This window comes from Pseudophryne corroboree, chromosome 7, assembly GCF_028390025.1.
Source record: "Pseudophryne corroboree isolate aPseCor3 chromosome 7, aPseCor3.hap2, whole genome shotgun sequence".
Classification (NCBI taxonomy): Eukaryota; Metazoa; Chordata; class Amphibia; order Anura; family Myobatrachidae; genus Pseudophryne; species Pseudophryne corroboree.
The window spans coordinates 423,831,243-423,857,602 of NC_086450.1; positions in this window are offsets into that span (position 1 = coordinate 423,831,243).

The following is a 26,360-nucleotide window of genomic DNA, read 5'->3' on the forward strand; positions in this document are numbered from 1 at the left end:
ACGGGGGGGGGGGGGGAAATAACCAACCAATCAACTCCTAACTGCCATGTTACAGGTTGTGGGGTCTATTCATGAAGCAGTGAAACGTGTGGAGTATTTGCATATGGCAACCAATCAGCTGCTACATATAATTTTATAGAATGCACTTTATAAATGTTACCTCAACACTGATTGGTTGCCATGGGCAACTTCTCCGCTCTTTTCACTGCTTCATGAAGAGGCTGCTGCGTTTGAAAAATGACAGGAGCTGATTGGTTGGTACTTTGGTGGTCATTTCGAGTTGATCGCTAGCTGCATTTGTTCACAGCGCAGTGATCAGGCTAAAAAAACGGCAGTTCTGCGCATGCGTTTGCGGCGCATGCGCGATGTATGAGCACAAAGAACGATGCAGTTTTGCACAGGGTCTAGTGATGCATTTCAGTCGCACTGGTTGCCGCAGAGTGATTGACATGAAGTGGGCGTTTCAGGGTGGCAACTGACCGTTTTCAGGGAGTGTTCGGAAAAACGCAGGCATGTCAGGGAAAACGCAGACGTGGCTGGGCGAACGCTGGGCGGGTGTGTCACATCAAATCTGGAACTGAATAGTCTGAAGTGATCGCAAGCGCTGAGTAGGTTTTAAGCTATTCTGAAACTACACAAAATTTTTTGCCAACCAATAACCAATAGGTTGTTGGGAGGGTTATGAGCATTATGGGTATAAAGAGATTGGTAATCCACGGATTGTGAACTACCATGGAGTGGATTTATTTATAAAGAAAAGAATATGATTATCCATATCTGCTCTGTTACATGTCATCTTTTTGTTATAACCAATTTGGGACATTTTATATATAAAATTGTATTTTTATTATTCTTTTTATGGAAGTTTGTATTAATCAAGATTGTATACTGTATAAGGATTAACTCTGTTTTTAGGGATTGCATTTACATAACATTAGGGAACATTTAGGAAGGAAAACGTTGTGATTGGTGGATGCCATCATGTGATTAGGAGGATATGGTATATAAACCCTAGTTGGTTTGTTTGGCTTTACACCCTGAGGAAGGAAGGCATTCCAAAACGCGTTGGTGTTTGAGGATTCCTGATGGCTGATATCCAAACCTTATTGACTTTTAGGATTGTTTTTTCTGACTACATATTGGAGAAGCACTCCATCCTTAACTGTTCCCCCCCCCCCCCCCCCCCCGGGAGCAGTGTGGTGAGAAGTGTTTTTTTCTTTAAAAATTTCCATAGGGGCTTTGGGGTTTAGAGTGGAACAAACCAACTTTTCAGCCAGATCAGGAAGCAGTATAGATGGACTTTTAACTGTTTGTATATGGATTCTCAGTTGGTTCTTTTTTTATGAGAAAATAAAGAAAAAAACTTTTTAACATACTGATGGACGTTGTGAAAACTACTGATTATTTTCTTCTGGTGAAAGGTATCTGATCGACATATTTGGATTAAAGAAACCTTTTGATGCACATAGGGCCCATGGCCTAGGTGAGTGTCATTCTATATGAGAGCGTGGCATTACTGCTGGTAGAAAGTGATCAACAATCAGTCAAAAGAAACCTTTATGTGAATGCATCTCACTGATTTAGGGTGAGTCCGGAGGTTTCTTTTACAGTAGCAACGGTGTACTATGTGCTACTGGTTAACAGTGTTCTCTTGATATATCAACAACATGCAGGTCATCATTACCAGGATATTTCTGGGGAATCTAGCAGCACTTGAGGACCGTTCTCTAATTGTTTGTATATATGCTGACTGAGCAAGATTTGGTGCTCTTGTGAGCGGGACTGAGATGCAGCTAAGAAGGCGCAAGTCATTCCATCTAATATTTATTCCTTCTTATTAATGCCATCTGTGTATTTTATATAAATGTGTTTGCCCATCTCCACAGTGTAGGCGGACATCTTATAGGCATAACCAATATTTATAACATAGCAGACTATCATTCACTAGGAACATGAGCAAGATTTATAAAACCTCCTGAAAAGGAAAAGCTCATTGCATCCAATCAGATTCTAGCTATCATTTATTAATTACATCGTAGAAAATGATTGTTAGAATCTGGTTGGCTTGGAACCCATCTGATTCAATAGGTGTTGCCAGTTTTTTGACACTGAAGAAAAAGAGCTTTGCATCCAGAAAGCGGGCAATACCTTTAGCGTATCATTTACAATATAAGACGGCTCTTACGTCTCCTCCTTCTGAAGGAACGGCCAGAGAATTAAGGCCGAGAAACGCATCGAGGTCTTCTATAAACTGAACACAGGCTGCTCATTCATCACAGCTCCTTCACTTTAAAGCCCCCCCCCCCCCCCCCCGGACACAGGTACGCGGAAAATAAACCTGTTGAAGCACTCTGCATGCTGCTGGCTATATACCACCGCTACAGCCACCCAGCCGTTATCCATATTCGGGACTTGTTCCATACGCTGCCGACTAGCCAGAGACATAAGAGCCGTCCAGTCACCGCTACCATCTGGGATAGACACGCAGCCTGATCCGTGGACGCACGACAGGTATAAAGTCTCTGCTATTTTAGCGTCTCATAATCGAGCCAATTTGCACACAGCAGCAGGCCCCCACGGTCTGGAATCTAACGGGGTAAGGCGTTTGCATACAACTATATGAGGATGCTTTGTGGCAGTTTCTAACTGGTGATAAAGGGGTCTATTTACTAAGCCTTGGATGGAGATAAAGTCGCCAGAGATAAAGTCCCAGCCAATTGGCTTCTAACTGCCATACCACAGGCTGGTTTTGAAAAATGTCAGTTAGGAGCTGTTTGGCTGGTACTTTATCTCCTCCAAGGCTTAAAAATAGACCCCCAAATCTTTAAGTCCTGCACACAGAGTCGGTTACATTAAACCTTTCGACTCACATCCTCCTTGGTTCCTTACCATCATGAACACGGGGCTTATTTGAATAAGGCTTTACTTCACAAAACCTACTTTACAGCCTTATGTCCATTAATTGTTTTTTTTTTATAAACTATTTTTTTTATTGAGACATCATTAAATGTACATATGAGAAAACTTTGATCATTTTGACATTTGCAAGTAAAGAAACCATAACAATAGTACACGGTAAAATCTCATATTATTATAATAAGAATATAATAAGTAAAACACAGTGTATGACAATCTTTACAGTCTTCCGTGTACTGTCGATTACTATAAAAGCCTTGAAGGGAGCCGCCGACAATCCCTAGCCCTCAAATCAAAGAAATAAAGGGAACACTTAAACAACACAATGTAACTCCAAGTCATTCACACTTCTGTGAAATCAAACTGTCCACTTAGGAAGCAACACTGATTGACAATCAATTTCACATGCTGTTGTGCAAATGGAATAGGCAACAGGTGGAAATTATAGGCAATTAACAAGACACCCCCAATAAAGGAGTTGTTCTGCAGGTGGTGACCACAGGCCACTTCTCAGCTTCTATGCTTTCTGGCTGATGTTTTGGTCACTTTTGAAAGCTGGCGGTGCTTTCACTCTAGTGGTAGCATGAGATGGGGTCTACAACCCACTCAAGTGGCTCAGGTAGTGCAGCTCATCCAGGATGGCACATCAATGCGAGCTGTGGCAAGAAGATTTGCTGTGTCTGTCAGCGTAGTGTCCAGAGCATGGAGGCGCTACCAGGAGACAGACCAGTACATCAGGAGACGTGGAGGAGGCCGTTGGAGGGCAACAACCCAGCAGCAGGACCGCTACCTCCGCCTTTGTGCAAGGAGGAACAGGAAGAGCACTGCCAGAGCCCTGCAAAATGACCTCCAGCAAGCCACAAATGTACATGTATCTACTCAAACGATCAGAAACAGACTCCATGATGGTGGTATGAGGGCCTGACGTCCACAGGTGGGGGTTGTGCTTACATCCCAACACCGTGCAGGACATTTGGCATTTGCCAGAGAACACCAAGACTGGCAAATTCACCACTGGCGCCCTGTGCTCTTCACAGATGAAAGCAGGTTCTCACTCAGCACATGTGACAGACGTGACAGAGTCTGGAGACACCAAGGAGAACGTTCTGCTGCCAGCAACATCCTCCAGCATGACCGGTTTGGCAGTGGGTCAGTAATGGTGTGGGGTGGCATTTCTTTGGGGGGCCGCACAGCCCTCCATGTGCTTGCCAGAGGTAGCCTGACTGCCATTAGGTACCGAGATGAGATCCTCAGACCCCTTGTGAGACCATATGCTGGTGCGGTTGGCCCTGGGTTCCTCCTAATGCAAGACAATGCTAGACCTCATGTGGCTGGAGTGTGTCAGCAGTTCCTGCAAGACGAAGGCATTGATGCTATGGACTGGCCCACCCGTTCCCCAGACCTGAATCCAATTGAGCACATCTGGGACATCATGTCTCGCTCCATCCACCAACGCCACATTGCACCACAGACTGTCCAGGAGTTGGCGGATGCTTTAGTCCAGGTCTGGGAGGAGATTCCTCAGGAGACCATCCGCCACCTCATCAGGAGCATGCCCAGGTATTGTAGGGAGGTCATACAGGCACGCGGAGGCCACACACACTACTGAGCCTCATTTTGACTTGTTTTAAGGACAATACATCAAAGTTGGATTAGCCTGTAGTGTGTTTTGCCACTTTAATTTTGAGTGTGACTCCAAATCCAGACCTCCATGGGTTAATACATTTGATTTCCATTGATAATTTTTGTGTTATTTTGTTGTCAGCACATTCAACTATGTAAAGAACAAAGTATTTAATAAGAATATTTCATTCATTCAGATCTAGGATGTGTTATTTTAGTGTTCCCTTTATTTTTTTGAGCAGTGTATATATATATATATATATATATACATACACACACATACACACACACACACACACACACACACACACACACACACATACACACACATACACACACACACACACACACATACACACACATACATACACACACACACACACACACACTCGTTTTACGGACCCAGCATATACTGGGTCACCTCAGTCCCCACCCCCGTGCCTGGCTCCACCCAGTTCTGGAAAAAAAAACCCATGCAAATCCTGCGTTTGCCACTGACTCTTCCTTAGCGCTCCCATTGTTTTATCTCCTTGTTTTTACATATTTTTAGGGGCTAGCCCGTCCCTTTTACGATGAGCTTGTTTTTGGAAGTGAGGGTTGTTTGGGAAGGTTACTAGCTCCAGTAAAATCCATTTTTTTCCTCTGCCAGCTGACTGCAAGCATGGTGGTACTTGTAGTCCCACAGCACCCAGAGAGCCAGAAGTTGTCAACTACGAGCATAGGAAAAAGTAAATAGAGGGAATAACAGCTATGATGAGGTTTTAATATTGGGACATTACATTTAATTGGACCTTGCATAGTATTTATGTTTTTTATTAAAAAATAGTATTGTTGAAGATGTATTTGCAGTGTCTTTAGTCTGCTTTACTTCCAGATTGCAGATGATGTAAAATGCTTCTTTATGTAGAAAAGAGGATTTGCAGTTGGTGTGTAAAGCTGGCTACACACCCGATCTGGTGGATTGGACCAACATGTGGCTCACACTGGGGCATATGGGGCAGTGTGCATGCCCAACATGTGGGTGGGTGTGCGTGGTGTCTAGCAACGTTGTCAGGTTGGGTACACGTCAGCAGCAGCAGCGCCTCACAAAGATGGCTGCAGCTTAGCTCTGCAGTGTTCCAAATGCCCTTTATGATGTCAGAGATGGCTGTAGTAGGCAAAGGCCCTTTGTGATGTCACAGATCAGCAGAAGGGTTTAGACTACTCGGCTGCATCAGTTGTCTTCATTCTGAGTTCGAACAGTATTGCTGCAGGTGTTGCTGCCATCATGGCTGCATTTTCAGACGCAATGGAGGAACTGTGCGACCTGATGGACTTCCTAACATTTGAAGATTTGCCATCACCTGGTGAGCGAGCCTTTGTTGTCATAGCTTTCCCCGCTACTAGTGAGTGAGCTGTGTGGCACTGTACGTGTGAGCGCGCTGATTATTTGTACTTTTTCTTTGTACGGTTACTTGTGCTTTCTAGTTATAGCTGTTATACCATTTAGATTTATTTAGTGCTAGTAATAAAAGTTGGAGGAATTTAATTGTTTTGCGCGCTGGCGTCCACTAAATGGCGTCTGACAGAGCAAGTCAATTGTTTTGTTCAGGTGCGCACAGCCATTGGTGCTGACATTACTGTTATATTGTTCCGTAATTTTGACTGCTGCCAACTATTGTTTAAGAAAGTTGTAATGGGAGTTTTAATGAGTTATTCAATTAAACACTATTAGGAAACTGGGCATCTATGTGCTTTGGCAAAAAGATATAAACATTGGGGCACACCAGAGTCATTTGTTAACAATATCTTGGATTATATCCTATCATTTCTAAATCTGTCACATACAGTTGTATTGTATGTTCATCATATAGTAATTAACGTTCCAATCGTGTGTTCATCTGTGAAAGCGTGCCCAGGGTTTATATACCTTCCATATGCAGTCTCACACACTGTCACTGAGGGCGCATGGTAGCAGCAGAAGCGCCTGACAAAGATGGCTGCTGCTTAGCTCTGCAGTGTTCCAAATGCCATTTATGATGTCACAGATGGCTGTAGTGTGCAAAGGCCCTTTGTGATGTCACAGATCAGCAGAAGGGTTTAGACTACTCAGCTTCATCAGTTGTCATCATTCTGAGTTCGAGCAGCATTTTGACAGGTGCTGCTGCCATCATGGCTAGATTATCCGAGGACATGGAAGAACTGTGTGATCTGATGGATTTTCTGACGTTTGAAGATCTGCCGTCACCTGGTGAGGGAGCCATTGTTGTTATAGCTTTCCCCGCTACTAGTGGGCGAGCTGTGTGGCACTGTATGTGTGCACGCGCTGATTTTTTATACTTTATTATTTGTACGGTTACTTGTGCTTTCTATTTATTTATATATATGTTGTATGGGGGATTTTTCTTTAAATGATCTAAAACCATCTGATGAATTTAGCTGTCACATCATACCATTAAGAACTATTTATTCCTAGTTATAAAAGTTGTTGCTTAGCAGCATGCTGCATATTTATATTGCATTTTGTTCATTTACTTTTCTGTTTGCAGATGAACTTAGAAGTGACATGGCACCCCAGAAATCTGAGGCCAGAGGTACGTATTTATATTTCAGCCTGTATTACCCCACTGTCAGTCTTTCCACACAAGGGCAATGCTGATATTCTCCAGTGTATACTTGTTTTCTTCTTTCCTAATACCTGATGTATTTTAGCATTATGGACTTGGGGGGGTCATTCCGAGTTGATCGCTCGCTATCTAGTTTTAGCAGCCGTACAAACGCTATGCTGCCGCCCACTGGGGAGTGTATCTTAGCTTAGCAGAAGTGCGAACGCATGTGCAGCCGAGCTCTGCAAAAACAGTTTGTGCAGTTTCTGAGTAGCTCTGAACCTACTCAGCGCTTGCGCTCACTTCAGCCTGTTCATGTCCGTGTGTGATGTCATACACCCGCCCAGCGAACGCCCAGCCACGCCTGCATTTTTTCAGACATACCTGCGTTTTTGCAAACACTCCCTGAGAACGGTCAGTTGACACCCAGAAACGCCCCCTTCCTGTCAATCTACTTACGGCCGTCAGTGCAAAGGAAAACTTTGCTACAACCTGTGCACAACCACAATGGGCTTTGTACTCGTACGACGCGCGTGCGCATTGCGGCCCATACGCATGCGCAGAAATGCAGTTTTTTTCACCTGATCGCTGCGCTGCGAAAATCAGTGGTGAGCGATCAACTCGGAATGACCCCCTTGATTCAGTAATGATTGCAAATTCTGCTAAGTAGCAAAATTTGCAATCCTTTGGATTGCATGCTGGGGCCGCCCATCACAGGGTAAGGCCACCCAGCATGTAACACCCCCCCCCCCCCCATGTAAACCACCCCCCAACACTGAAATTGCGGTCATAGTCTATAACTGAAGGGGGTCTCCAAAGCCTCATTTTGTTGTAAGAATGGAACATGGGATATCTGTGACATGTCAATAACCTCCAGCTGTTACTGCTTTCATCCATCATGCATGTTATAGTCTGTCAGAATCCTAAGGAAAGACAGTTTTATGATGGTTGTATTTGTCACGTAGGTGCAGAGAAAAGAAAAGATGGAGTGATTCCATCGAGCACTCAACCAGCCCTCCCAGTGCAAAACATAACACCTGGGATCAGTGCTGTGCCCAGACCCTGTGCCGCCCCTCAGGACCTGAGGGAGCTTCTTAATGCGCGCCGGAGCCGAGGCAATGATGGGTAAGCTGGCTGAATATTATAGGTTGTATTATGGTTCATTATAAAAGTATGCCAGGACAACTAAGAATATAATTACATTGCTTTATTACTAGAAACAGGATATTTGCATACACACTGGTCACATGACAATCCCCATACATTTACCTGGCAAACACAAGAAAGCACTGACCTAAATTATCCAAATAGGGTCTTGGGCTGTCTTACCCACCAGGCCGACCTAAGTGCTCTGTGCCATCAGCTGTAAGCGTCTCTTAATCTCTGAAGGGAGATATCATCATTAATTCTATGTTTTGGTGATGCTGGAAAATGCTGACTACCTCAGTAACATAGTAACATAGTTATTGAGGTTGAAAAAAGACAAAATGTCCTCTAGTTCAGGGGTCAGGGAACTTTTTTACCTTTTACCCCAAAATATATGTAGATACGCCGACGTTACCCCCTTGATTTGAAAGGAAGGAAATCATATATTATTGTGCATTTATACTGGTTATCACCGTTTATATGGCATTTCTGAGATACTGTGTATGGATAGATAGATAGATAGATAGATAGATAGATAGATAGATAGATAGATAGATATAATTTCCCCACTATAGATGTCAACTTTACTGGTCTCTAGTTACCGGGATGAGATTGAATTCCCTTTTTGAATATTGGGACTACCTCTGCTATTCGCCAGTCCTTCGGTATCATGCCTGGAGTAATCGAATCATAAAAAATCAAGTATAAAGGCCTTGCTAGATCTGAGTTAAGCTCCCTAAGAACCCTTGGGTGAAGTCCATCCAGACCTGGAGATTTATTTATCCTTATTTTACTTAGTCTCTCCCAGATTGCTTCCTCATTTAACCAAGTACTTAGCTACAGGACGTTATCACAGCTTTTGTTGTGCACTACTCCCCCCAACTGGTCCTCTCTAGTAAACATGAATGAAGAACATTTGTTCAATAAATCTGCTTTATCTTGTCATCATTTACCAAGACACCCAATTCACCCTATATTTCCATTTTTAACCTTTTGCCATTTATCTATTTTAAAAACTTTTTAGGGTTTATTTTACTCTCCCTGGCGATTTGCTTTTCGTTTTCTATTTTAGCCACTCTTGAGCAAAATGTTAAAAGCATCCCTCATTTCATCCCTATTCTTACCATGAAACAGAATTCCCCAATCTATGTCATTTAGTTCTTGTTTCAGCATGTTAAAATTAGCTTTTCTAAAGTTAAAAGTTTTAGTTGCCTGATTGGGCTACAGTTATGTGACTGAGATACATTTCTTGTCACTTGTATAAAAAACCCCAGTGGTGTCTGTGTGTTACTGTGATAGTGGGAAAGCGCTTGCATTGTTACAGTCACAACGCTGGGTTAACTTTCTTTATTTAATGTTACAGGAATTATATCTCGTACCTCAGAGACATCCTGAGGGCCAAAAGAAATATAAACTGCAAAAACAACCGCAGCATTGCCTATGCCCGGAACAGGCGCGTTGAGGTAATGATATCTGCAACATTGGGGGACATTACACATAAAGTAATTTAGAAATAAAAGTGTATCATGTCACATTCACAAATGTTTAATTTTATAAAGATTTTTAAGTTATTTACATTTTTAATTTAACAATTGTCATGTATCTGAGTGCAGGCCTTAGTGTTCTGTTGTCATTACTGTAACCACTTGCCTCTTGTCGTCACATCTTCTGAGCTGTAATTTCCATTTGAAGTAAGTGTCAGAAATGCCCACCGGTGGCTGCTGGAAGGTAATCTGCCAGCAGCCAGGTTCTGCCCACTCAATCAGCCTCTCTGCTACTGTGGAGAGGCTGACTGCCCACCCAGTCAGCCTCTTCCCCCCAGGATCCACCTCCTGGCCATGTAAAGAAGGGTGTGTTTAGAAGTATCGCTCACCTGAAACTGCAGGAAGACAGTCTGCCTGCATCCCATGCACATGGGGGGTTCAGGGAAGCTGCAGCTTACCATCTCTTCTCTGGCCACACAGAGACTGCAGAGACTGTTATCCTGACAGGACTGCCCAGAGTCTGTTCTCACTGCCTCCCCATCCCCCATAATATGCTGATCCAGGTAATGGCTGTTGGGAATATTCTGATCGAGGCCACATATAGGCCTATAATAATCCCACTCACTGTCCAGATGCTGAAGTGTGTCATTCCTGTGTAGTTCTGATACTTCATATATCTTGGCTTCCTGCTTCTTCTCCCATAAGAACTCGTTGTGCTTGTGTTAGTCTCGTCTGTTTTGTCTGTACAAACATAATAGCTAATATCCATATTTTGATTTGTAGAACATCAGAAGCTGTGATGCCCCACAGGACCTGAGGGATGTCCTAACTGTACGGCGCAGGGGCCGCAATGGGTAAGCTGGCTGAATAGTATTGGTTGCATTTTGGTTCATTATAAAAGTATGCTAGGACAACTAAGAATATAATTACATGGCTTTATTACTAGAAACAGGATATTTGCCTACACACTGGTCACATGACCATTCCCATACATTTACCTGGCAAACCCAAGAGAGCACTGACCTAAATTGTCTGAATAGGGCCTTGGGCTGTCTTACCGACCTCAGTGCTTTGTGCCATCAGCTTTAAGCATCTATTGATCTCTGAGGGGAGATGTCACCATTAATTCTATGTTTTGGTGAAGCAGGAAAATCCTGGCTACCTCAGTGTCTGACTGGGCTACGGTTATGTGGCTGAGAGACATTTTCTTGTCACTAACCGTGAGTGTGCAAATATTGTGATTGGATTTTCCAAACTTGTGTAATTCTTACCAGCGGGGTGTGGTGCACATTGCTAGAAGTGTTTATGGACGCGTCTTTCCCCATTGCTGATAAGTGTATAGCGTGAGTAGCACAGCCGCCATTCTTTATTTCTCAAATGGACCAGGCGCAGGAACAGCTGGGGCTCTGTAATGGTCACCTACAACTTTCCAGCTGCTTCATTTTTATATACTTTAACAATCCATGTATTATGCTATGGATATAACAGCGTTATGTCAGCATACACCCGTTGCCCGTTTATGAACGTGTTGCGTCTTTTGAACTTTTACGTATATAAATCCCTGGAAACTTGACATTCAGAAACTGACATGCGTGTGTACTGGCACATAATATGCACTGGCACATGCTAAATTACATGTTCTCTATAACAAATTGCCCATGTAAGTGATTAAGCATGCCTGAGTACTATTAGACAGTCGTATCCCCATTAGTAGCTATGGTGTGCCCTCTGTGTCTCTGTATGCCTGTGTAGCAGTGCCCTTATGTGTATTTGCTTTCCCTTATAGTAAGTGTTGGTCCCACCAATAAGTTTTTTGAAATGAACTATATACTTGCTGAGTCCAGTTCTCAGTAGTACTTATTAGCCATCCCTTCTACCCATCTGGAGGCCTGTACCATGTGTTCTAGCGGCAGAAGCCGGTACAACAAGATAAAGTTAGAGCTAGAGTTAGCTGGTCTGCCCCCTATAGGCTGAGCTGTAGTACTGCTCCTGACCAGAGAGCATACAGATGGCTAGGCCAGTAAGCAGGCAATGGTGTTTGAATGGACAATTGCAAATGTAGTTATTTTACTTGCACTGTGCTGGTGAAATCCTCTAAGGGCCTGGTATCACTGACTTTGGAATATTAAGTGTTAAAAGGGAAGCAATCAATAAATGAGCTCTGCTTATTAGTATCTGCATGAATAGTTGTCTGCCAATAAGAGTTTTATATGCCACAAACCCTGCCGCCTCTTTATAGTAAATGTTTCCCACATACAACACAAAAAACTCCCCATGGTGCCTGTAGGAAAATACGTATAGTACATCATCACAGAGCTTCACTAATAAATTGACCTTTTATATGTTTTAGTAAAATGCTCACATGTAGCTGCATTATTTTTTAAGGTAGATCAAAAAAGTGACAGCTACAATTCCTTATGATAGAAAGTCCTAATGAGAATATGATAAAAATGATGATTGTGCCTTTATAGATGTTCTCTCGTTATTTGTCTAATAGTAATCATCCATTTGTAGAGCCTATTACCATCATTGTTCTTTTTTTATGTTCTAATTTAGACCATGCAAGAGCAGACGCCAGGGAAGATGTTATGCCCCTTGGTAGAAGACGCGTAGAGGAAAGCGATCCAGCATAAACTGAAACATCTGCTGTAAATCTACGCGCTATGCAAAGCCTATACCACCGGCTGTCATCATGTGATGTATCCAGTACAAAGCTTATACCACCGGCTGTCATCTTACGTTATATACAGGCTCTCTATAACTCCAGTCTACAGTCAGTTATTAGATTGCCACCGAATTTTCTGTAACTATGAGACGTTCTTAATATTTGGCGACTTTCTGAGAGGTAGTACTTGTATAAACCTACCACCGGCTGGAGTACCATCTTGTACAATACTGTATATATAACGTGTACCATCTGCTGGAAAACCACATTGCATAATAATAAAAGATCGCTTTCCAGTAACATCATTATCTGTGTCTTTGCCACAATTTGTAACCTCGCCTCTCCTGGTCTTCAGTGAGTAGAGATGATTCTCTGATGGCACCAAATTGGGAAAAGAGGGTAAGATTGGAGAGTATAAGGATGAAGGAATGAGAGGGGACAGGGGCCTGCCCTAGGTCCAAGGCTATCTTAACAGCAGTGTAGGCCCCTGGGAAAAGCAATGCACTGGTGCCCCTACCAGTGGCGTAAATAGAAATTTTTCTCCCCCAAGTCAAAACATTCTATGCCCCCCCCCCCATAATTGCCACTAGTAAAGCTATGAATCTGCGTGCGCCAAAGGCGCGCACCGCAAGAAGGGGCGTGGCCTTGCTGAAATGTGTGTGGCTTTGCATAAAGAGGCGTGGCATTGCAGGAAAAGACTACCTTATACCCCAGTTTTGCAACCTGCACGCCCAGACGTTGGCCACCACAGGAAAAAAAATAATCCTGATACTAAACTGTGTAAGGTAATTAACTAAGAATTGGATGTGGAGTCCTTGCAGAATGATCTATCTGAACTTGAACTCTGGGTGTCTAAATGGAAAATGAGGTTCAATACAGACAAATGCAAGGTTATGTATTTCGGGACTAAAAACAAACTCGCAGCCTACATATTTAAATGGGGAACGCCTAGGGGAAACAGAGTTGGAAAAAGATTTGGGGGTACTCATTGATAATAAGCTTAATAACCATACACAATGTCAAAACGCAGTAAAGAAGGCAAGTAAGGTGCTAGCGTGCATAAAAAGGGGAATTGAGACAAGGGACTCGGATGTAATCATGCCGCTGTATAAGTCATTGGTACGTCCGCACCTGGAATATTGTGTTTAGTTTTGGGCACCATTGTATAAAAAAAGACATCAGTGAACTTGAAAGGGTTCAAAGGCGAGCTACTAAATTGATTAAAGACCTAGAGGGACTGGATTATAAGGAAAGACTTACTAGGTTGAATATGTATACACTAGAAAAGAGGCGCCTAAGAGGAGATATTATTATCTTCAAATATGTAAAGGGACATCACAAAGAGTTATCAGAGGAATTATTTATTAAAAGAACACAGTTTAGGACACGTGGGCACTCGCTGCGGCTGGAGGAGAGAAAGTTCCGAAAGCAACGGAGGAATGGATACATTTCTGAATGAAAATGATATCCAAGGTTATAATATTTAAAATATCAATGTGGTTAATCCGGGGGTAACATGAGTTATAGTAGCTAACTAGTCATAAAACATTATTCAGCGGGTATGTAGAATCATCACAACTTAATACAGGTTGAACACGATGAGCAATTTGCCTCTATTCAGCCTCAATTACTATGTTACTAATTATGCCCCTTACATTATTTGTCATTTTTCCTCCTTATAGTAATGCCCAGTATACATTATGCCACATACTGCAATGGCCCTTAGACATTATGCCACACACAATAATGCCCATTACACAATATGCCACACACAGTAATGCCCGTGACACATTATGCCACACACCATAATGCCTGTGACACATTATGCCACGCATCACAATGCCCATTATACATTATGCTACATAGTACAATGCCCCTGAGACATTATAAACCACATACCACAATGCCTGTGATATAATATACCACACACCGTAATGCCTGTGACACATTATCATACACACACCGAAATGTCCGTGATATATTATGCCACACACCGCAATGCCCATTACACGTTAAGCCCTACAGTAAGACTTCTAATTACTTTTAAATTACCTGCTCGTTGCCAGGGGTTTCATGCTCTTGGTTCCATGCACGGTGCCAGGGGTTTTCATGCTCAGGGTGTCATGCTCATTGCCAGGGGTTTCATGCGCTAGATGTTATGCTTGTTGCCAGGGGTATAATGTGCTGAGTGTCAAGCTCGTTGCCAGCAGGTAATATTCGTTGCCAGGGTTTCATGCACCGGGTGTCATGCTCATTGCTAGGGTGTAATGCTTGTTGCCAGGGATTTCATGAGCTGGGTGTTGTGCTTGTTACCAGGGGGTAATGCTTGTTGCTAGGGCTGTGCTCCCAGTGCCACATATGCCCCCAGTGCCAGATATTCCCCCACAGTGCCAGATAAAAATATACCCTCATAGTGCCAGAAACACATATGCCCCCCAGTGCCAAATATGCCCCCAGTGCCAGAGACACATATGCCCCAGTGCCCCATATGCCCCCCAGTGCCAGAGACACATATGCCCCAGTGCCCCATATGCCCCCCAGTGCCAGCTATACATATGCCCCCAGTGCCAAATATGCTCCCCTAGTGCCAGGTACGCACCCACCCCCAGCTGCTGTGCGGGAAGTAGGGTACAGTCTGTGAGTCCGGTAAGGAGCAGGAGGGCGCAGTGCGCGCCTCTCCTGTGTCTCCAGCGGCGTGTCTGTCAAATGTAGTGCCGGTACATGAGCCAATCAGAGCTCGCGGACCGGCAGCTGCGGCTTCTGATTGGCTGCCAGTCCGCGAGCTGTGATTGGCTCAGGAACTGGCACTTCATTTGACAGACACACTGCCTCCGCTGCCGGAGACCCAGAAGGGACACAGGAGAGGAACGCGCTCCTTCCTGAACTCACAGCAGCAATCAATGGCTGCGCCCCCGAAGCCCTGCGCCTCCAAGCCTCTGCAGTGGCTGCATGGGTGGGAGTTACGCCACTGGCCCCTACCCACCTTTTCACAAGACTTTTGGATATGGGAGAGTCACCTGTACTGATATCTAGGTCTTAATTCTTTACTGCAATTAATTTACTATATTTTCTATCTACAAATACTTATACATGTTTACATTAAATAATTTGACATTTGTATAAAGTAACACAATAAACTGCGTACACAGGTGATAAGCTGGGTACACACTGGCTGATATATCATGTGTGCATCAGTACATGTGTACCAGCGATGTGTTTGTGAACGGCGTCATTCCCAGACATATTGCGTCGGGCCTGCAGCACAGCCAATGTCCGATATATCTGCTAAAATGTCAGTGCATCGTGCTATGTGTGCATGCGGTCAGCTGACCACCCATACACTTGCTGCAGAGGCTGTCGGTGACTGACATCACAAGTGGGCGGGCACATGTAAATGCCTACCCAGTTGTGATATCAGACATGACACATTGGGCACTTACCAATCATCATATAGGAAGACGGTCGTCCTAGTGTGTATCCAGCGTTATTAGTCACATCTTGTCTGAGTGTTGGATATTTTCTATGGCACTGCAGAACACTAAATCTATGTAGTAATTAGAGATGAGCGCCGGAAATTTTTCGGGTTTTGTGTTTTGGTTTTGGGTTCGGTTCCGCGGCCGTGTTTTGGGTTCGACCGCGTTTTGGCAAAACCTCACCGAATTTTTTTTGTCGGATTCGGGTGTGTTTTGGATTCGGGTGTTTTTTTTAAAAAAACACTAAAAAACAGCTTAAATCATAGAATTTGGGGGTCATTTTGATCCCAAAGTATTATTAACCTCAAAAACCATAATTTACACTCATTTTCAGTCTATTCTGAATACCTCACACCTCACAATATTATTTTTAGTCCTAAAATTTGCACCTAGGTCGCTGGATGACTAAGCTAAGCGACCCTAGTGGCCGACACAAACACCGGGCCCATCTAGGAGTGGCACTGCAGTGTCACGCAGGATGTCCCTTCCAAAAAACCCTCCCCAAACAGCACATGACGCAAAGAAAAAAAGAGGCGCAATGAGGTAGCTGTGTGAGTAAGATAAGCGACCCTAGTGGCCGACACAAACACCGGGCCCATCTAGGAGTGGCACTGCAGTGTCACGCAGGATGTCCCTTCCAAAAAACCCTCCCCAAACAGCACATGACGCAAAGAAAAAAAGAGGCGCAATGAGGTAGCTGTGTGAGTAAGATAAGCGACCCTAGTGGCCGACACAAACACCGGGCCCATCTAGGAGTGGCACTGCAGTGTCACGCAGGATGTCCCTTCCAAAAAACCCTCCCCAAACAGCACATGACGCAAAGAAAAAAAGAGGCACAATGAGGTAGCTGTGTGAGTAAGATAAGCGACCCTAGTGGCCGACACAAACACCGGGCCCATCTAGAAGTGGCACTGCAGTGTCACGCAGGATGGCCCTTCCAAAAAACCCTCCCCAAACAGCACATGACGCAAAGAAAAAAAGAGGCGCAATGAGATAGCTGTGTGAGTAAGATAAGCGACCCTAGTGGCCGACACAAACACCGGGCCCATCTAGGAGTGGCACTGCAGTGTCACGCAGGATGTCCCTTCCAAAAAACCCTCCCCAAACAGCACATGACGCAAAGAAAAAAAGAGGCGCAATGAGGTAGCTGTGTGAGTAAGATAAGCGACCCTAGTGGCCGACACAAACACCGCGCCCATCTAGGAGTGGCACTGCAGTGTCACGCAGGATGTCCCTTCCAAAAAACCCTCCCCAAACAGCACATGACGCAAAGATAAAAAGAGGCGCAATGAGGTAGCTGTGTGAGTAAGATAAGCGACCCTAGTGGCCGACACAAACACCGGGCCCATCTAGGAGTGGCACTGCAGTGTCACGCAGGATGGCCCTTCCAAAAAACCCTCCCCAAACAGCACATGACGCAAAGAAAAAAAGAGGCGCAATGAGGTAGCTGTGTGAGTAAGATAAGCGACCCTAGTGGCCGACACAAACACCGGGCCCATCTAGGAGTGGCACTGCAGTGTCACGCAGGATGGCCCTTCCAAAAAACCCTCCCCAAACAGCACATGACGCAAAGAAAAAAAGAGGCGCAATGAGGTAGCTGTGTGAGTAAGATAAGCGACCCTAGTGGCCGACACAAACACCGGGCCCATCTAGGAGTGGCACTGCAGTGTCACGCAGGATGTCCCTTCCAAAAAACCCTCCCCAAACAGCACATGACGCAAAGAAAAAAAGAGGCGCAATGAGGTAGCTGTGTGAGTAAGATAAGCGACCCTAGTGGCCGACACAAACACCGGGCCCATCTAGGAGTGGCACTGCAGTGTCACGCAGGATGTCCCTTCCAAAAAACCCTCCCCAAACAGCACATGACGCAAAGAAAAAAAGAGGCGCAATGAGGTAGCTGTGTGAGTAAGATAAGCGACCCTAGTGGCCGACACAAACACCGCGCCCATCTAGGAGTGGCACTGCAGTGTCACGCAGGATGTCCCTTCCAAAAAACCCTCCCCAAACAGCACATGACGCAAAGAAAAAAAGAGGCGCAATGAGGTAGCTGTGTGAGTAAGATAAGCGACCCTAGTGGCCGACACAAACACCGGGCCCATCTAGGAGTGGCACTGCAGTGTCACGCAGGATGTCCCTTCCAAAAAACCCTCCCCAAACAGCACATGACGCAAAGAAAAAAAGAGGCGCAATGAGGTAGCTGTGTGAGTAAGATAAGCGACCCTAGTGGCCGACACAAACACCGCGCCCATCTAGGAGTGGCACTGCAGTGTCACGCAGGATGTCCCTTCCAAAAAACCCTCCCCAAACAGCACATGACGCAAAGAAAAAAAGAGGCGCAATGAGGTAGCTGTGTGAGTAAGATAAGCGACCCTAGTGGCCGACACAAACACCGGGCCCATCTAGGAGTGGCACTGCAGTGTCACGCAGGATGGCCCTTCCAAAAAACCCTCCCCAAACAGCACATGACGCAAAGAAAAAAAGAGGCGCAATGAGGTAGCTGTGTGAGTAAGATAAGCGACCCTAGTGGCCGACACAAACACCGGGCCCATCTAGGAGTGGCACTGCAGTGTCACGCAGGATGGCCCTTCCAAAAAACCCTCCCCAAACAGCACATGACGCAAAGAAAAAAAGAGGCGCAATGAGGTAGCTGTGTGAGTAAGATAAGCGACCCTAGTGGCCGACACAAACACCGGGCCCATCTAGGAGTGGCACTGCAGTGTCACGCAGGATGTCCCTTCCAAAAAACCCTCCCCAAACAGCACATGACGCAAAGAAAAAAAGAGGCGCAATGAGGTAGCTGTGTGAGTAAGATAAGCGACCCTAGTGGCCGACACAAACACCGGGCCCATCTAGGAGTGGCACTGCAGTGTCACGCAGGATGTCCCTTCCAAAAAACCCTCCCCAAACAGCACATGACGCAAAGAAAAAAAGAGGTGCAATGAGGTAGCTGTGTGAGTAAGATAAGCGACCCTAGTGGCCGACACAAACACCGGGCCCATCTAGGAGTGGCACTGCAGTGTCACGCAGGATGTCCCTTCCAAAAAACCCTCCCCAAACAGCACATGACGCAAAGAAAAAAAGAGGCGCAATGAGGTAGCTGTGTGAGTAAGATAAGCGACCCTAGTGGCCGACACAAACACCGGGCCCATCTAGGAGTGGCACTGCAGTGTCACGCAGGATGTCCCTTCCAAAAAACCCTCCCCAAACAGCACATGACGCAAAGAAAAAAAGAGGCGCAATGAGGTAGCTGTGTGAGTAAGATAAGCGACCCTAGTGGCCGACACAAACACCGCGCCCATCTAGGAGTGGCACTGCAGTGTCACGCAGGATGTCCCTTCCAAAAAACCCTCCCCAAACAGCACATGACGCAAAGAAAAAAAGAGGCGCAATGAGGTAGCTGTGTGAGTAAGATAAGCGACCCTAGTGGCCGACACAAACACCGGGCCCATCTAGGAGTGGCACTGCAGTGTCACGCAGGATGGCCCTTCCAAAAAACCCTCCCCAAACAGCACATGACGCAAAGAAAAAAAGAGGCGCAATGAGGTAGCTGTGTGAGTAAGATAAGCGACCCTAGTGGCCGACACAAACACCGGGCCCATCTAGGAGTGGCACTGCAGTGTCACGCAGGATGGCCCTTCCAAAAAACATTCCACAAACAGCACATGACGCAAAGAAAAATTAAAGAAAAAAGAGGTGCAAGATGGAATTGTACTTGGGCCCTCCCACCCACCCTTATGTTGTATAAACAGGACATGCACACTTTAACCAACCCATCATTTCAGTGACAGGGTCTGCCACACGACTGTGACTGAAATGACGGGTTGGTTTGGACCCCCACCAAAAAAGAAGCAATTAATCTCTCCTTGCACAAACTGGCTCTACAGAGGCAAGATGTCCACCTCATCATCATCCTCCGATATATCACCGTGTACATCCCCCTCCTCACAGATTATCAATTCGTCCCCACTGGAATCCACCATCTCAGCTCCCTGTGTACTTTGTGGAGGCAATTGCTGCTGGTCAATGTCTCCACGGAGGAATTGATTATAATTCATTTTAATGAACATCATCTTCTCCACATTTTCTGGATGTAACCTCGTACGCCGATTGCTGACAAGGTGAGCGGCGGCACTAAACACTCTTTCGGAGTACACACTTGTGGGAGGGCAACTTAGGTAGAATAAAGCCAGTTTGTGCAAGGGCCTCCAAATTGCCTCTTTTTCCTGCCAGTATAAGTACGGACTGTGTGACGTGCCTACTTGGATGCGGTCACTCATATAATCCTCCACCATTCTTTCAATGTTGAGAGAATCATATGCAGTGACAGTAGACGACATGTCCGTAATCGTTGTCAGGTCCTTCAGTCCGGACCAGATGTCAGCATCAGCAGTCGCTCCAGACTGCCCTGCATCACCGCCAGCGGGTGGGCTCGGAATTCTGAGCCTTTTCCTCGCACCCCCAGTTGCGGGAGAATGTGAAGGAGGAGATGTTGACAGGTCGCGTTCCGCTTGACTTGACAATTTTCTCACCAGCAGGTCTTTCAACCCCAGCAGACTTGTGTCTGCCGGAAAGAGAGATCCAAGGTAGGCTTTAAATCTAGGATCGAGCACGGTGGCCAAAATGTAGTGCTCTGATTTCAACAGATTGACCACCCGTGAATCCTTGTTAAGCGAATTAAGGGCTCCATCCACAAGTCCCACATGCCTAGCGGAATCGCTCCGTGTTAGCTCCTCCTTCAATGTCTCCAGCTTCTTCTGCAAAAGCCTGATGAGGGGAATGACCTGACTCAGGCTGGCAGTGTCTGAACTGACTTCACGTGTGGCAAGTTCAAAGGGCATCAGAACCTTGCACAACGTTGAAATCATTCTCCACTGCGCTTGAGACAGGTGCATTCCACCTCCTATATCGTGCTCAATTGTATAGGCTTGAATGGCCTTTTGCTGCTCCTCCAACCTCTGAAGCATATAGAGGGTTGAATTCCACCTCGTTCCACTTCTTGCTTCAGATGATGGCAGGGCAGGTTCAGTAGTTTTTGGTGGTGCTCCAGTCTTCTGTACGTGGTGCCTGTACGCCGAAAGTGTCCCGCAATTCTTCTGGCCACCGACAGCATCTCTTGCACGCCCCTGACGTTTTTTAAATAATTCTGCACCACCAAATTCAAGGTATGTGCAAAACATGGGACGTGCTGGAATTTGCCCATATTTAATGCACACACAATATTGCTGGCGTTGTCCGATGCCACAAATCCACAGGAGAGTCCAATTGGGGTAAGCCATTCCGCGATGATCTTCCTCAGTTGCCGTAAGAGGTTTTCAGCTGTGTGCGTATTCTGGAAACCGGTGATACAAAGCGTAGCCTGCCTAGGAAAGAGTTGGCGTTTGCGAGATGCTGCTACTGGTGCCGCCGCTGCTGTTCTTGCGGCGGGAGTCCATACATCTACCCAGTGGGCTGTCACAGTCATATAGTCCTGACCCTGCCCTGCTCCACTTGTCCACATGTCCGTGGTTAAGTGGACATTGGGTACAGCTGCATTTTTTAGGACACTGGTGACTCTTTTTCTGAGGTCTGTGTACATTTTCGGTATCGCCTGCCTAGAGAAATGGAACCTAGATGGTATTTGGTACCGGGGACACAGTACCTCCAACAAGTCTCTAGTTGGCTCTGCAGTAATGATGGATACCGGAACCACGTTTCTCACCACCCAGGATGCCAAGGCCTCAGTTATCCGCTTTGCAGTAGGATGACTGCTGTGATATTTCATCTTCCTCGCAAAGGACTGTTGGACAGTCAATTGCTTGGTGGAAGTAGTAAAAGTGGTCTTACGACTTCCCCTCTGGGATGACCATCGACTCCCAGCAGCAACAACAGCAGCGCCAGCAGCAGTAGGCGTTACACGCAAGGATGCATCGGAGGAATCCCAGGCAGGAGAGGAATCATCAGAATTGCCAGTGACATGGCCTGCAGGACTATTGGCATTCCTGGGGAAGGAGGAAATTGACACTGAGGGAGTTGGTGGGGTGGTTTGCGTGAGCTTGGTTACAAGAGGAAGGTATTTACTGGTCAGTGGACTGCTTCCGCTGTCACCCAAAGTTTTTGAACTTGTCACTGACTTATTATGAATGCGCTGCAGGTGACGTATAAGGGAGGATGTTCCGAGGTGGTTAACGTCCTTACCCCTACTTATTACAGCTTGACAAAGGCAACACACGGCTTGACACCTGTTGTCCGCATTTCTGTTGAAATACTTCCACACCGAAGAGCTGATTTTTTTGGTATTTTCACCAGGCATGTCAGTGGCCATATTCCTCCCACGGACAACAGGTGTCTCCCCGGGTGCCTGACTTAAACAAACCACCTCACCATCAGAATCCTCCTGGTCAATTTCCTCCCCAGCGCCAGCAACACCCATATCCTCCTCATCCTGGTGTACTTCAACACTGACATCTTCAATCTGACTATCAGGAACTGGACTGCGGGTGCTCCTTCCAGCACTTGCAGGGGGCGTGCAAATGGTGGAAGGCGCATGCTCTTCAAGTCCAGTGTTGGGAAGGTCAGGCATCGCAACCGACACAATTGGAGTCGGACTCTCCTTGTGGATTTGGGATTTCGAAGAACGCACAGTTCTTTGCGGTGCTACTGCTTTTGCCAGCTTGAGTCTTTTCATTTTTCTAGCGAGAGGCTGAGTGCTTCCATCCTCATGTGAAGCTGAACCACTAGCCATGAACATAGGCCAGGGCCTCAGCCGTTCCTTGCCACTCCGTGTGGTAAATGGCATATTGGCAAGTTTACGCTTCTCCTCCGACAATTTTATTTTAGGTTTTGGAGTCCTTTTTTTACTGATATTTGGTGTTTTGGATTTGACATGCTCTGTACTATGACATTGGGCATCGGCCTTGGCAGACGACGTTGCTGGCATTTCATCGTCTCGGCCATGACTAGTGGCAGCAGCTTCAGCACGAGGTGGAAGTGGATCTTGATCTTTCCCTAATTTTGGAACCTCAACATTTTTGTTCTCCATATTTTAATAGGCACAACTAAAAGGCACCTCAGGTAAACAATGGAGATGGATGGATACTAGTATACTTATGGATGGACTGCCGAGTGCCGACACAGAGGTAGCTACAGCCGTGGACTACCGTACTGTGTCTGCTGCTAATATAGACTGGATGATAATGATATGAAATCAATATATATATGTATGTATATATAATATCACTAGTACTGCAGCCGGACAGGTAGATAATATATTTATTAGGTAATGATGACTGATGACGGACCTGCTGGACACTGTCAGCTCAGCAGCACCGCAGACTGCTACAGTAAGCTACTATACTATAGTAGTATGTTCAAAGAAGAAAGAAAAAAAAAACACGGGTAGGTGGTATACAATTATGGATGGACTGCCAAGTGCCGACACAGAGGTAGCTACAGCCGTGGACTACCGTACTGTGTCTGCTGCTAATATAGACTGGATGATAATGATATGAAATCAATATATATATATGTATGTATATATAATATCACTAGTACTGCAGCCGGACAGGTAGATAATATATTTATTAGGTAATGATGACTGATGACGGACCTGCTGGACACTGTCAGCTCAGCAGCACCGCAGACTGCTACAGTAAGCTACTATACTATAGTAGTATGTACAAAGAAGAAAGAAAAAAAAAACCACGGGTAGGTGGTATACAATTATGGATGGACTGCCGAGTGCCGACACAGAGGTAGCTACAGCCGTGGACTACCGTACTGTGTCTGCTGCTAATATAGACTGGATGATAATGATATGAAATCAATATATATATGTATGTATATATAATATCACTAGTACTGCAGCCGGACAGGTAGATAATATATTTATTAGGTAATGATGACTGATGACGGACCTGCTGGACACTGTCAGCTCAGCAGCACCGCAGACTGCTACAGTAAGCTACTATACTATAGTAGTATGTACAAAGAAGAAAGAAAAGAAAAAAACCACGGGTAGGTGGTATACAATTATGGATGGACTGCCGAGTGCCGACACAGAGGTAGCTACAGCCGTGGACTACCGTACTGTGTCTGCTGCTAATATAGACTGGATGATAATGATATGAAATCAATATATATATGTATGTATATATAATATCACTAGTACTGCAGCCGGACAGGTAGATAATATATTTATTAGGTAATGATGACTGATGACGGACCTGCTGGACACTGTCAGCTCAGCAGCACCGCAGACTGCTACAGTAAGCTACTATACTATAGTAGTATGTACAAAGAAGAAAGAAAAAAAAAAACCACGGGTAGGTGGTATACAATTATGGATGGACTGCCGAGTGCCGACACAGAGGTAGCTACAGCCGTGGACTAACGTACTGTGTCTGCTGCTAATATAGACTGGATGATAATGATATGAAATCAATATATATATGTATGTATATATAATATCACTAGTACTGCAGCCGGACAGGTAGATAATATATTTATTAGGTAATGATGACTGATGACGGACCTGCTGGACACTGTCAGCTCAGCAGCACCGCAGACTGCTACAGTAAGCTACTATACTATAGTAGTATGTACAAAGAAGAAAGAAAAAAAAAACCACGGGTAGGTGGTATACAATTATGGATGGACTGCTGAGTGCCGACACAGAGGTAGCTACAGCCGTGGACTACCGTACTGTGTCTGCTGCTAATATAGACTGGATGATAATGATATGAAATCAATATATATATGTATGTATATATAATATCACTAGTACTGCAGCCGGACAGGTAGATAATATATTTATTAGGTAATGATGACTGATGACGGACCTGCTGGACACTGTCAGCTCAGCAGCACCGCAGACTGCTACAGTAAGCTACTATACTATAGTAGTATGTACAAAGAAGAGAGAAAAAAAAAACCACGGGTAGGTGGTATACAATTATGGATGGACTGCCGAGTGCCGACACAGAGGTAGCTACAGCCGTGGACTACCGTACTGTGTCTGCTGCTAATATAGACTGGATGATAATGATATGAAATCAATATATATATGTATGTATATATAATATCACTAGTACTGCAGCCGGACAGGTAGATAATATATTTATTAGGTAATGATGACTGATGACGGACCTGCTGGACACTGTCAGCTCAGCAGCACCGCAGACTGCTACAGTAAGCTACTATACTATAGTAGTATGTACAAAGAAGAAAGAAAAAAAAAAAACCACGGGTAGGTGGTATACAATTATGGATGGACTGCCGAGTGCCGACACAGAGGTAGCTACAGCCGTGGACTACCGTACTGTGTCTGCTGCTAATATAGACTGGATGATAATGATATGAAATCAATATATATATGTATGTATATATAATATCACTAGTACTGCAGCCGGACAGGTAGATAATATATTTATTAGGTAATGATGACTGATGACGGACCTGCTGGACACTGTCAGCTCAGCAGCACCGCAGACTGCTACAGTAAGCTACTATACTATAGTAGTATGTACAAAGAAGAAAGGAAACAAAAAAACCACGGGTAGGTGGTATACAATTATGGATGGACTGCCGAGTGCCGACACAGAGGTAGCTACAGCCGTGGACTAACGTACTGTGTCTGCTGCTAATATAGACTGGATGATAATGATATGAAATCAATATATATATGTATGTATATATAATATCACTAGTACTGCAGCCGGACAGGTAGATAATATATTTATTAGGTAATGATGACTGATGACGGACCTGCTGGACACTGTCAGCTCAGCAGCACCGCAGACTGCTACAGTAAGCTACTATACTATAGTAGTATGTACAAAGAAGAAAGAAAAAAAAAAAACACGGGTAGGTGGTATACAATTATGGATGGACTGCCGAGTGCCGACACAGAGGTAGCTACAGCCGTGGACTACCGTACTGTGTCTGCTGCTAATATAGACTGGATGATAATGATATGAAATCAATATATATATGTATGTATATATAATATCACTAGTACTGCAGCCGGAAAGGTAGATAATATATTTATTAGGTAATGATGACTGATGACGGACCTGCTGGACACTGTCAGCTCAGCAGCACCGCAGACTGCTACAGTAAGCTACTATACTATAGTAGTATGTACAAAGAAGAAAGAAAAAAAAAAACCACGGGTAGGTGGTATACAATTATGGATGGACTGCCGAGTGCCGACACAGAGGTAGCTACAGCCGTGGACTAACGTACTGTGTCTGCTGCTAATATAGACTGGATGATAATGATATGAAATCAATATATATATGTATGTATATATAATATCACTAGTACTGCAGCCGGACAGGTAGATAATATATTTATTAGGTAATGATGACTGATGACGGACCTGCTGGACACTGTCAGCTCAGCAGCACCGCAGACTGCTACAGTAAGCTACTATACTATAGTAGTATGTACAAAGAAGAAAGAAAAAAAAACCACGGGTAGGTGGTATACA